Source organism: Manacus vitellinus, unplaced genomic scaffold (genome assembly GCF_001715985.3).
Source record: "Manacus vitellinus isolate BGI_N305 unplaced genomic scaffold, ASM171598v3 scaffold_0_pilon, whole genome shotgun sequence".
In the NCBI taxonomy this organism is placed as follows: Eukaryota; Metazoa; Chordata; class Aves; order Passeriformes; family Pipridae; genus Manacus; species Manacus vitellinus.
The window spans coordinates 32,821,423-32,836,141 of record NW_021938789.1 but is presented as its reverse complement, the minus strand read 5'-3'; positions in this window follow the sequence as shown (position 1 = coordinate 32,836,141).

The window sequence follows — 14,719 nt, the reverse complement described above, 5'->3', positions numbered from 1 at the left end:
GTTTCCCACTTGTGGGCAGTGGTCAGGCGCCGCGAGGGTGGGCACAGGCAGGAAAGGGAGGCAGGTGGGTGCCTTATCACATCCATCGCTGCCGCGGGTGCGGAAGTGCCCACTTGGGCCCTTGCAGCCTGACCGTATTTTGCTGGTAAGGCTGAGTGCAGCATGTCCAGGGGCATGGCTGCTGGTGGGCTTGGCAGATTAACTGTCGGACTCGAAGATCTTAGAGGTCTGTTCCAGCCTAAGCAATTCTGCGATTTAAATAAACCATGCCAGACACTGCTCCAAATTGGTGAGTGCCTCTCACCAATTGCCTTAGGAGATGATGTGCTTGCTTTGGAGGTGTTTTATGTGAAATACTTCTCTACAAGACTGTGGGAATGAAGGAGGAACTAAGGTACATGCGAATTATCATAAAAGAAAACGGCAAAAGGAAATTGAAAAAAATGCTCTTTTTAAATCAGATGAGGCACCTCATCTGTGGATGGTGAAAAAGCCTAGAGAAATGTTTAAGTTTCAGTTAATCATCTTGTCAACTGCAACTCGAAAACGAATCAATCTGAAAGCTTCCTTCTTGTGTGTAGTTTTAGCTATTCAAGTTGACTTGAGGAAAAGGCCTGAAGTTGTGTCCCGGGAGGTTTAGTTTGGATATTAGAAAAAGGTTCTTCACCCGGAAGGTGTTTAAGCACTGGAACAGGCTCCCCGGGGAAGCCTGCCAAAGTTCAAGGAGTGTTTGGACAGTGTTCTCAGGCACATGATGTGATTCTTGGGACTGTCTTGTGCAGACCGGGAGCTGGACTTGATGATCCTTGCGGGTACCTTCCAATTCAGGATGTTCTGTGATTTTAAGTTTTTGTCATCCTTACTGAATTCTGTGTACATGTAAAAAGTTCTTTCTCCTGCCCCTGCCCCACCAAGGATTGTGTAGGTTTGTGGAAGTTGGTAGAGTGACAGGCTTTTCTGTCTTGCTTTCTGGATGTCTTAATTTGGTTTCCAATGCTAATGATATTCTCTGATTATTAGGATTTCCAAATAAGTGCTCGCACTGAATGCATCTCTAATATTTTATTTTTTAGTAGTAGTAGTGGAAATATTGAAACTGCTAAATATGTACAGTTCATTAAGAAATAAGGTTTCCTCCCCCATGAATTCTGGAGTTTAGGAAAACTGATACAGATGGGTTAGTGGTCTGTGTTTGTGCTTTCCAGGGAGTATCGTAACATAAATAGAAGGGTATAAACATCTGATACATAAGAATATCCCCAACTCCCATAGTATTCCTCTGTCTTGCCATAGTATTCCTCTGTATCATGTCAGTGCTGTCACTACAGAAAGAAGGATAATCAGTACATTAAAAATAGAGACTTGTTGAATCTAAACAAAATTTCGTCTGAAAATTGTATTTCCCTTTTAGATGGTGCTTTTTCAAAAGATCTGATCAAGGTTGCTTTGTAATAATTTGCCAGCCTTTCCAGCATAGTTTTGTAAGCAACGCAGTTCTTGTTGTCTAAACTTAGTTTGCTGCCTAAGGAATGTAAAATATCTATTAAAACGGTAGAGGAATTTACAATACAGGTAGTACACCAGGGAAGCAAGATGAAAGTTCAGGGAAGCAGGATAAAAAGATTACCTTTTTGTTAGGGCTGGTCTTTGATAGTGTTTTGTGTAAAGTCTGTAAAATGCTAAATATATGGTGGAATATTAGTCAAAGCAATAAACACTCTGAAGAGTATCAGATAAATATGTTACTTCCTGAGCAGCAGCAGTAGTTAATTTTCAAACAAATATAATCCATGTAAAAAAAGTGGGTGTGTGTGCAGATGTATGACAGTGCCCTCTTATGGATGAAGTGTTTGACTCAGAGAGGCTGGAATAATCTGGCGCCAGGACTGAAAGAAACAGAATTGCTGTTACATTGAAGCGTTTATTCATTCTCGCTTCCAGCCCCAAGCAGGGAATGGTACACTTTGCACATTTTTACGTGAGGAGACCTCCCTTCTTGAAGCCGTTCGGTTCTTATATGTAGTTCATTAGTTCCTTGTACAACTTTTACTAATGTGCATAATGCGAAAGGAGAGATTGTACGGGGCAGAAATCCATTAAAAACACAGACTTGAAAGATATGGCACTCCAGTTATTCAAACACCTGGATTTCTGTGATTATAATGTCTATTAATATTTGTATTTTACACATTTTTTGTGTAATAAATTGTACTTCTGAAGTTGGTTTTCAGGCAAAAACTATATTTTTTTTCTCCAATGTATGTTGTTTCTCTTCATCTGGAAGCATCTCTTAATCTGGAGTAAAGGAAGATGCAAAGGACAATAGGCAGAACAGCAAAAGACAAAATGTCAGTAGCAGAAAGAACTGATAACATTGGTTTCTTTCTTTTTTCTGTGTTCTGTATCAGCATCCTTGGTGCAGTAAACCCACTGTGTTCTCTGTGCTCCTTCTCTTTTGTCTTCTCTTCCTTTTCTTCTGTGGGCCAACCAACCTACAAGCCTCCGCCATGTCTTCAGCCCGCTGTGTCGAAACAGTCACACTTTCTATTCCTACCTAAACCCTACAGCAACAATTCCTGTTTCTAGCATGTTTCCAAGTACCCTTAGCTTTTTCTCTGTCTTTAAAATGTGAGGCAGTGTGTACTGTGCCTGGCTTTGAGCAACACCAGCTAATTGATAAGTTGTCAGGTTCACGAGAAGAGGTAATTTGACATTTGCTGCACCTTTTTCTGAAGGGGGAACATTCAATATTAGATCATTTCTGGATATGACCACTGTTTTCCATACAACTTCTATAATCTTAATATCTTTACAAATATTCTGTCAAGTTTTGCCAATGAATTATTGGAAAGAGGGGCTAAGAGATGCACTCTATAATCATCTACATCTACTTCCTTGGAAATTTAACTGAGAAGTAGTTTATGAGTCATTTCAGAATAGGATTCCACTTTTCAGTATGCAAATCTTTATAAACCTAAAGACATTTGTAAACTAATGCACTAAAAACCAACACTAGGTCCGATCTCCATTCTAATCCTAAGAAATGTCCCTGAAGATTGTGGCACTAATGGCAGAGATATCCTGCAGGGATAATGTGCCTGAAAAAGTCATGTTAGCAGTGTGTATATTTAGAGTAATAAAACAAAACTGAGTGAATGCCAGGTAGAGAAATGCTGGCCTGTGAGAATAAACATATGAAGACATATTTAATTTATTTGTGAATTTCATCCTGAAAGTCTTGAGATGACTACAAAAGACTCCAGGAACAAGGTGTTATGTCTTATCAGAAAGAAAATACAACAGAAGATAGTGTCTTGTGGCAGTCATAGCCTGGATTGTTTTTATTTGTAGGTTCATAAGCATGTTCTTTTTCTGAGCTACATTCTTTGTACTAAACTATTTTATAGCTTTTTTTTTTTTTTGTTAGAAAGGATCATGTTTCCCCATTTGTAATGTCCGCATTAGCCTGTGTTTCCCATGCAGTATAGATCTCAAGCACAGACCAAAAAGATTAATCTTATTTCCTTGTAAAATGACCCCTGGAGATGTGGTGGTGATCCCCTTTCAAAGACCATGCAAAATTCCCACTGACATAGTTTAGTAAGACTTTACCACTGATGGCCATGCTGATCTTGCTGGCTTTACATTGGCAAGTACAGCACATCATGAAGCATGGCCAACTTTCTTCAGTCTCTGGTGGAAACGAGCAGATGTTCTTCAGTGACTTTGTTCCTTTTTCGTTAAAGAATTGATGGGGTTTTTTTGTTGTTATATTGGTTTTGGTTTTTTTGAGGGGGTTGAGGGGGTTGTGGTTTGGTTTTGCTTTGGTGTTTTGTTTTGGTTGGTTTTTTCTTCAGTTAGTGCCAGTTTTAAATTACCTAGCTCGGTTACTGTTGGTGATATTCTAGCAGCATGGAGCTCAGCATGGTTGACATTGATCCAGTCGGTTTGCTGCCAAAACTGAGTTTTGAGCTGTCCCTACTGCACTTTCTGGGTTGTGAACTTGTTTTGACGAGATCAATGACAAATGTACTTTTAAGACTTCTGCATCCTAACAGAAGGGTCTCTGCTGTTCTGATATTTGTGAGGAGGCAGGAGAAATGGGTTGTGCCTTCAGTACATTTTGGCTTCAAGTTTTAGATTTTTGTTCTGTATTCTAGACATGCAGCTTTCTTGAGGAGAGTATTGTTTGTGTATTAATGTTGTGAACTGCCTCTCTGATAACATGAAACTGGGATTGTAACTTCATACATATTGATGCTTTTGCAATAACTTAATTTGTGTCACAGGGAGGGAATATGCAATAGAAAAAGTGTCATTCAAGAATAAACGTGTTACAACTTCTTAGAGTTTGGGTGAGCTCTTTGTTACAAGACATTCCCACCAGGCTAGTTACAGGAAAACACTGGGCTTATGGGTGCTTATGATCCCCATAACCTAACTGCAGCATTCAGTGCTGTACGCTGTAGAATTGCAGTAAGGTGTTGGGGTATGTAGGTGGTCAAGAACTTGATTTAAATGATCATTACTCTGATGGGAACATAATGCCTACATCTCATTAACCAGCAAGCTTGAAATTGCCCTTACTAAAAACAAGGTTAAAGAAAAAGCAAAGAAGAATGCTTGTTTAAAGAAATCAAACTACATGCCACATATTTTAGAAGAGGAACAGAAATATAAAAATTCATTCCTGATAAGCTTATTCTGAAATCAAACGATCTTTTTCCTTTCTTGCCTGCAGCTGATAAGCCACAAACCTAATCTATGAGGCTGCAGTCCCAGTGCTCCTTTGCCTCTCTAGAATTAGTGCTGTCTCCACAGGGGAGATTCCTTGGGGGACAGAGCATGGCAGATTATCTGTTCAATCCTTTTCTAGGTATCTCCCAATCCCATTTAAATCTGATTTCCCAAAGATTCAGAAGTGATTCGGGATGTAGTTTTAGAATTATTGACTGCCCAAGACTTTTTGGAATGCTTACATGCTGTTTTAATAGTTAACTATATTGTTAGCAAATTGTAAGATATTAAAAAGTTATTAATATTTTCCCCACTTGCAAAGGTTACATTCAAATTATGGGTAAAGCTCTTTCATATGAACAGTAAGCCAATAATCATACAAATATTTAAGTAAAATTATGGTGTCACTGACTCTGGACTGAGATCAGGCAGGATTGTAATTAACCACTTCTAATGATAGTGAGCTGGAATGACCAAAGTCCAGTTTTATCTTCGAGGAACATTGTGACAAGTGTTTGGAGCTTTGAACACCCAAACAGATGAGATGAATTGCAGGGCCCAAACAATTTTTTTTTCTTTTTAAATAAGCAAAAATATCATAAAGGGTATTCAACATTCATCAAAGTTTAATCTTCATTATCACACCTCATTACCAAAGTATCTGAAAGAAGCTGGACGTCTGGAGACTGGTTACTTGGCACATACACTATTTGAACAAAAAATATTACAATTTTAGATAGGAGGAGGTGGAATTGCTGAGGAGAGTCAGAGACGCTTTTCCACGGGGACTGTGCAGAGTGTTGTGGGTGTTGGGAGAAGTCTGTATCCATCATGTCAGACCTACAATTCCTAGATTCTATCTTTTGTTATATTTTATATTTCTAGAAAAGCACTACAGCTTCACTCTCTAAAATACTGTGAGAAGACAAAGCTAGTCAGCAAATTTCTTGAACAGGGAAGAATTCACAGCACTGTACTATTTTATCTAGAGAGGCCCTTCAGTCAACTTGCCTAGAGCAAATATCCTTAGCCAAAGCCTTGGGGTACTCCAAAAAGTAACAGGGTGGAACCTCAGCCGTATTCATATTTTCATACCAAATAAATCTTTAGAACATATTAAGCATCCACTTCAGTCTTTCTAAATGAGAGATTTTCATGTCCACTCAGAGCATAGGCTCTGCAACAGGTGATTTAAAGGATATTATTTCTTTTTTGGGTAACTGCATGACAACATAATGAAAACTCAGAAATTTCTGCAAGTTTTAACAAAACTGTATTCAAGGTGTCTTATTCTAAGAGCATTTACTGGAAGCGCATTTACAGAGGAGCAACTCTTAAAAACCACTTATGCTTTTGTGGTCATTAAAGCTAACGCATTACAAATATATGGTAACAGCAATAATATGTCTACAGTGTGGTTTGTGTGTGTTTTATGGTGAGTCCTGCAGTTCCTCCTACTGTCCAGATCAGGAAATCTGTTGAAAAGTTCCATACTCCCTTCACCTACATCATCTCTGCAGTGAGAGTTGGTTTGGATTTTGTCCCAGAACAAAGTCTGAATGTAGCTATGCTACACTCTCAGACTTAGGAGCAGGGACTGCTCCAGGATAAATATGTGACACCTTTCCATATGAAATTCATGTGTTTTTAGAGCGAAATCTACAAGAAGGATTTGCTAACTTGTTTAAATCCAAAACTAAGCTATTTTAGAATTTTGAGTGCTGCAATAGCTTGTTTGCCAGAAAAAAAAATGGTTATGTTAGTTCTTAAAAGCATACTCAGCTAGCTTTTTTTTTTTTTTCCCAGAGAGATTTATTTCCTTAAAATAGCATTTTCCTCCTAAAAGTGCCTTCTGGGCAGAGTTATCTGACAGGCAAGTAGAATTATCAGCATGTTTACTTTTCAGACATCTCTGCCACACTTGAACAGTTCTGCTGTGGTGTCATACATGAGTGATGAGGTAGATTTTGTAAGAGTTTGTATACTAGGATATAAAAAATTAAAATGTGTTACAGCATTTAAAGTGCACTAACATTTTAGTTCCAAACTAGTCAAATCAACATCCTTGCACCAAGTTAAAGCATTTTCTATGACTGTAGCATCCCTTTTTGGAATGTGTCCTCAGCTCCAAGGAAAGTTGCATCCCCATTAGCACAAATTAGACTTCTTGGCTGTCTGAAAGGTACAGAAGCTCCTCTACAGCTTTGGTTCTCTGCAGTTTCTAGTACACTTACAGAAGGATGTCAGCAGAGGTTTGGATGTGATCAGTGTACCATCCATGTACTGTGCTTTTGTATGTGATACCTTAGAAGCAAAAAGCAAGGATTTATGATGTAGCTTGATTATAAAGGAAAGTTTTTTAATTCTGTTGGGATGAAAGTAAGGGAATAAAGCGACAAGTTGCCCAGTGATTTTTTTGCAGAATCACTATCATTCTGCTACCACAGTTCTTTACAAACAGAGGAATGTAGAAAAGAAGACCCCAAAACTTTCCTTGTTCAAAATAAGATTAAGGAAGTGAGATAAATGTATGAAGTGTTCATGGCTCTACTTTGGATTTCTTTTATAAAGCTTGTGACTTGGCTTCTAAGTCGATAAGGACATTGAGACACAAAATGAATTCTCTGAGGCTGCTAGCGCTGCAAGGCTATATAATCACTCTGGGATTGCCAAAGATTTCTTTCTTTTTTTTTTTTTTTTTGAAAGACTTGTGTCACTTTCACTCCCACACATCTGGCAAGAGAACTCTGCACTGGCTTAGCTGAAAAATCTTATCTCATAGATCACTACTAGCAATAAATTCCAGCCTTTGTGCTTACTTATATTGTCCCACGGCCTGGAGTCACTGATTTTGTGGAACTAGGAATGCGGGCTGTAAAATATTTACTCACTAACACCCACACACACCAACACAGCCCCCCACACCCCCCCCCAAACACCCCATGCCTCAAAACCATGCCTCTAGCTTCCTTCATTGTGAAGTCAGCTTTGAAAATGTAAATCACATCAAACTGACTCTGGGGGCCAAAGAAAACAGGCAGCTGGATTCCATCCCTTTAGCTAAGAATCAGCCCTTAAATACCTCTTAAACAGACACTTTATATGAGCTATAGTCAAACTCATTTTCAAGTAATGTTTTCCCACATGTCCCAGAAAAAGCGAACAGCATCTGTGCATGGATGGACTAGGGCACTGACAATGGGTAACTGTGCCAAAACCCTGCAAACTGCTAATGCAATTCTACTGCAATTCTTCTCTAAGGTCACACCTATGCTAAAAATCAATGTATTTTTAATCCATGTTGTAGTCCTTAAATATAGCTAAGGCAGCTGTGCTCTAAAAGAATTGTTGGCAAATGGCCTGCACTAGGTGTTTTCCTGGGTGTTAGTTCACATCAGTGAGCATTTTTATCTAGTATTGTCTTCTGGAAGCATTCTTATTTATGAGATTTATTGTGCTGATCCTTTTCTATATGACAGAGATGGGAAATATGAAGGCAGCATTACCTCATACATTGAAGACTTTGCAACTTGTAGTAAAAAAACCTGGAAAGATAAGAGAAGGTTAGTCAAATGAGACAATGACTGGCACAGATGCAGTTATCTCTGCGGGATAGATTAAATAATATGCTGGGGAGGAAGAAGAGGAACAATTCCCAGTACTAAACCCCAGATTTCCAGTTTAGCAACCTGTCTCTAATACCATTAACAAACAGGATCAGAGTTAGTGATGACCATCAAGTGTTGCTGGGTAGCAAATGCATTCTCTAGGTGTGGGGAGAAATGGTATGGAGACACTTGAGATGCAATGTACTTTAGTATCTCTCCTTTCTTGATGATCAGATTTCAGAAGAAAAATTGGCAACTGGCATATAATAAAGCCAGATTATTTTCCAAGAGTCACAACAATCCTTCTTGAGTAATTTACCCCAGCAAAAACATGACAGAATAACCAGTCAGGTTATAATGAACATGAAATGCCTTCGCATTTATTTTCCTAGGACAAATTAACAATGTTTTGACTCTAGTAGATTTGCATAACGTGAAACGTAGTAGTTTTAACCAATATACAGGCATAATCCAGGAACAAGCTGTAACTTAATTTTTGGCATTTTTATTTCCAGTTTCCCAAGTGACTACTAGTGAGTGCATGGGAGTGTTTTTTTAATTGATCCTGATACACATTCACATACAAGGCCATCAAGAATGAAGTTAGTGCGTTATAGCTGCTGCGGGAACCGTAACTCACTTGCATTGACTTTAGGAGGATTAAGTCAGAAACAATACTGTTTCAATGCCATTTTTTTGTATTTACTTGGCAAATACTCTTGTCAATTTAAAGTTTCCCATGGGAGGTGTCAAGAGGTCACTGAAATTTTCCTGGGCAAGGGAGGGAGAGTCGTTGAAACCATGGCCTCCCCGCTGCTTCCTTCAGTGTTTTCCTTCATGTCATTAGTGTGTACTCGGCACTTTCCCCCCCAGCCTCTATTAGAAGTGAGTGAATGCAAAAATGTTAGTGAGAAGTGGAGGCAAGAAACACAGACAAGGTTTCCCTGCTGTTTTATTTGGCTAATTCTAGGCCTTGGTAACAGTAAACTTAGTCACAGAAAATGAGTATAGAATATATTGTCTAGTATGCACAAAAACTCCCAGATGCTTTCAGCACATTTTTTTTCCCAGTTCATTCTATTATTCTACACAGTTTTCTGTCCAAGGATCACAAAGCCTACTGACCTTTCTGCTATCCTATGGCAAGAAAATACAGTTCCCTAAGGCTACAAAAGCATTAGCGTTGAATTTCCAGAAATGAGGTACCTGCAATTTCCATGAACATCAGTGTAGCTGTGAGCAGCATATTCTTCAGACAGCACTAAGACAGAAATGCAGAATGGAGGGATAGGAGAGATACCCCACGGTTTACAGGCCTTGATGCCAGGCTTCTGAATTTAAGCTGAAAATACTAGAGTTGAGATATCAAAGATAACTTTGTTAAAGCTAGTGAAGTAAGAAGGGATCTGACCTGTGTTATACTACGGATTAGTGTGATCCCTGTAACAAGCGCCCACAGTTTATTGTGTGATAAACCAGGCAATTGCACAATTACTAAATTTTTAAAACTAATTCAATTATACATTTCTCACAGTTTTAACTGCTGTAAGGCAGAATAAAACATCTGTGGGGAGTTTTGCCAGTAAGTGAAAACAAAAATAGCGCTAAATAAATACATTACAATTTGATTAATGCAAGATAAACATTACAGGCTACACAGCTTTTGCTCCTCGGCAGGCCTATTTCTCTTTGTATGTTCATACATAAATTTCTCTTACTAACACTGCATAAGCAGTCTGGCACCATCCTTGACAGATGAGCTTTAGGAACTGTTACAAAGTGGTTTAAGTTATAGCTCCATCTGTTATATCCCATCCTTCTGATGGAGATTGTGTTCACTGTGGCAGAATAAGCAGAATGGAAGACGTGTTCATATCCTCACTGACAGCAGCTCAGAATCTGGTGCCTTGGCTCACACCCATCTTCTCAGCAGTTTAATCAATGATGCTCTGCTTCGTGCCCAAGCATGAAGGTGGATGCACATTTCCTTCTGCTGGTCCTGATAATTGTCAGCAGAGGGGAAGGACAGTGGAAAACAGGAGCAGCTCCACAGATCACAATGGGATCTGACTCAAGCTTCCTTTAGTTTAACTAGGAGGGAGGAGGCTGCCTTATAACTGTGCTCATCCATGCTCCACTATTATATGTATGGCTAGGTAATGGTACCTGTGGTGGAAAATCTGCCCATTATGATCTGAGCAAACTATAGTATCACTGCATGGTTAACAAAGGTCATGGGGCAGGATTGAACTGTGCTGCCTTTCCCAGCTGGCAGTGCTTGACTCCACAAACTTTAGAGTCAGAATTTCCTGGAGTTTTGTCCTGGACAAACGAAAGCAATAGTGATCATCTGTGGAAAGGTGACAAAGCGGTGAACAAAGTGAGTTATTAACTCACTTTATTAACTGTGATCATTAACTGATATACTAAAGTCCACAGTGGAATAGGATATACAGTTCAGTGGAATCAGGCTTTTCCACAGCTGGTAAAACTGCTATATTACTAATAGCTAAAAATCAGGGATGTTTTACTGCTGTCAAAATAATTTTCATATATGTTTACTAACAATAAACACAGATCTACTAAATAAGGTTCTAAAACTATCGAGCATGAAAAAATAAAATATAATCATATTTCTTAGATTTAAAAGGCATAGGAGTGTCCAGTATTATGTCCCAACTTATGCTATTGAGAAGCTCAACTGCCATAAACTTCCATCTTTTGAGTTCCTCCTACAATGTTTGAAAAACAGAATTAAAATACTCCAATTTGTATGCTTTCAAAACTAACGTCAGTGGGAAAGGATCAATTACTTGTGCTATAATAATGGCAAATTAGATGTATTTTGTTTCTTTCAGTCATCTTTATCAAGAATTGCTACAGAATCACAGAATCGATGAGGTTGGAAAAGAGATCACAGGGTCCAACCTTTCACTGAACACCACCATGTCAACTAGACCATGGAGTAAGTGCCACATCCAGTCTTTCTTTGAATATCTCCATTCAGAGAAAGAAACAGAGCCTAGAGCACTAAAACAGCTACAGTAGTTTATAAAAAGCAGTTTTAATCAGGGCTCTTGTTGGCAGAGCTCCACAAAAGACAGAGTTCATCACTAATGACACCTCAGGTTTTCTGTCTTTTCTGTATGCCCATCATATCAATCACTGGAAAAAGGCTACATAGCTTACTTTTGCAAAACTTCTCTAATAGCATTCAAAATGGTTCTAGTAGCAATAAAACAAATAGCAATGAGAACATTTGGCTGCTGATGGAGAAGACAATAGAAGAAAAATATGTCATTCCTGAAGTATTTCTTGAGATTCAAAATTTTATTGAGATAGAAACACAGATTTTTAGCCTAAAATTTTAATTTGAGGAAGTTTTAATCTATATTGAGGATACAGCCAAAATGCATACTTCATCCCTTCCCTCTAGAGAAGAGATTACTGTCAGGACTGTGTGCAGGATACAGCAAAAATTAGGGTATGTCAAGGATCTGATTATGGTTCCCTTATCCTCAGAGCATGTCTCCATCAGTTTGAGCCACAGTGCTATTTAAAACTGAACTGTGCTTTTTCCTGGCTGACTACAGTCCCTAAGGGAACATCCATCAGCCAAGCAGAAGTGACTCATGCAACGCCCCAACCTCACACTTGATACAGTCAACCTCAGGGACAACTTGTGAAAGAACTGTCAGAGCCATCCTGAAACTAAGCAAACACTACCTCACTTGAGTTTTCCCACTGTGCAACCTGCCTGTGGCTTTAGCTTGTGTTCTGCAGCTAATGTGAAAAAACTCTCCGAGTCTTTGGCTCTGCGAGTTTCTAAACTGCATTGTTAAAAAGAGTGTTAATGGAATTGGCTAAATCCCATCTTGGATTAAAAATGTCTTGGAAATAAAACCTGGAAGAGTGCACCAGATCAGAGGTGCTCAAGGCAAGCAATTTAGGAGAAGCAGCTGAACTCCTATATATGTATGTCTCACAAATAACTGCAAATTAATGTCTTTGTGGAAGCAGCTCAATTAAGGCTTTAGTTGCTGAAGAAGTGTTTTTAAAACTCTTCCACAAGCCAACCGTTCTAAGTGCTACAGTTTGAATTGATGAACTCATCAGCTCAGCTGGAAAACATATCAACTTGGACATGCATCTGAAGCGTGAATTGCATTAACACACAAATTTAATTTAAAGGAAGAAGCTCTTTATGGATTTTAAAACTAGTACTTAAAGTCTACAAATTGCTCCAGTTAAACTGCTATGATAAAAATGGCAAAAAAAAATGTTCTAGGGATGGTAACCATTGATTTCTATTTTATGCTATATTAGAGTCTACATGGCTCATGAATAAACAAATGGTAAAATAAGATTTGAGAAAGCACAGCTGCAAAGGAAAACGTTTAAAAGGACTGAAAAATCAGTCTGTATTTCTGTATTTGTCTTTGGTTTATCACAACTAATAAAATTAAGTAGAGCCTAGCTTTATTTGAACCTTGATGAGGCGCTTTTAGTAGAGAGACAAATCAGTAATTTAGTCAGGGCCATGCTTCTACCCCAGCCTCTGGCTGAGGGGAAGATTATACAGAGCCCAACCTTACACAACATCTCAACTGTGCTGAAAGTGTTGTATTGTTTTATTTAAATTTGCATGTAGTCATTTGGGGAAACTGGGCATTCCATGCCATAAAGCTCTTAGGGAGCATCCAAAGGAGGGCAACAAAGATGGTGAAGGGCCTTGAGGGGAAGCCTTATGAGGAGCGGCTGAGGTCACTTGGTCTGTTCAGCCTGGAGGAGACTGAGGGGAGACCTCAGTGCAGTCTTCAGTATCCTCATGAAGGGCCAGACACTGATCTCTTTGTGGTGACCAGTGACAGGACCCGAGGGAATTTTGTAAACAGACAAAAATTTGCATTTATGAGTGTTTTCATATCATGGTCTTGTACAAGGAAATACCCATAAATCACAGGGACTTAAGAATTTCCATTCTGATTCAGCCTCGCCCGTTGCTCCCTTCAGGACCCCCTGCACAGCCCCGGGCGGCCCCACACCCTTCTGGCCGCCGTGGAAGCTGCACGGGGGTCTCACCGCGGCGCCCGCCCGCTGCCACCTGGAGGCTGCACAGGGGCCAGGACAACCTGCAGCCGTGGCTGCCAGCAGATCTGGGCAAAGTTGTGAAGCTTTACAACAAAGAAGTGAGTAGAGAATGTGTGTTTGAATAAACATACGGCATTAATGCACAGAAGCACTAAAAGCTGAAATAAGAACTACTGATAAATAATGTAGATTTCCCAAGATCACAGAGAGCCTCATAAGGAATATGGTATGCTGGAACTTGGTTTCCATCAGCCACTCACCAGACCACAGAAACGTCTGAGCTCTGCTTTGGTTCATGTTGCGCAACCAGGTAATACATTTTTCTGAAGTACCCTCTAGCAGTAACTTCAAATATGCACTTGGAGTTCAGCAAACTGAAGAGCAAAAGCCTCTTCAGGCTCTGTTCTTCAAAAAAGATCTTAGGCACCAGTGCTCAGGGTAGAGTTCTGTACCTGTTCAGCTCAAACCAGCTCACTGCTGGGGGCCTTACTCCTTTCTGCTGAAGGTTTTTTGTTTGTTTGTTTTAAAGATTTCTCAACTGAATTTACAGTTGGCTTCAAAGGTCAAAAAGAAAGTCTGAGGATAGAGACATAAATGTGACATAGTTCACAGAATATGTTTTGTGCCAAAAATACCATTCTATTTCTCAATTTGCTACTAGAATTACAACAAAAAATTTTTCACAGTGCATGTAATATGCCTACAACTGAAATGTTCAATTAATTTCAATAAATTACATACAGACCAATAAATCATCTTGAAGCCATGTTGTTCTTTATGTCACTATAGCATACATTAAATATGGATTTAAAATTTAAGATGAAAGTATTTCTTTAGCAAACTTATTTACTGTGTCAATTTTAAATTAGCTTTTGAGGGATTCCAAGGATATTCAGTATTGGTTGTCAAGTTTGAAAACTATTCTTAAAAAGCTGCGCACAATTTACATGTATTTTTCAAATCATTAATTGGTAAAAAGCTCTGTGTCTGTAAAGCTGGAAGTCTACAGATTATGTTCACTTTTCTTACCAGGAGCAAGCCAACACACTGCATAAGAAATGAAGAATGTCAATAATAATATTTCAATTAAAAAGACGTAAACATTCCCCCAACCCTTAACTTCAGTAAAACTGTATCACCTTGAAAGAATTCAAACCCATAGAATATACTAGTTGGTATATTTTCTTCTTTCCACACAGTTATTCTATATTCTTTTACATTTAAAAGGCTTTTGGTCCTCCCTTCCTCCAAAAGGGGGGAAAGGTATGATTTGAAAATCAAAC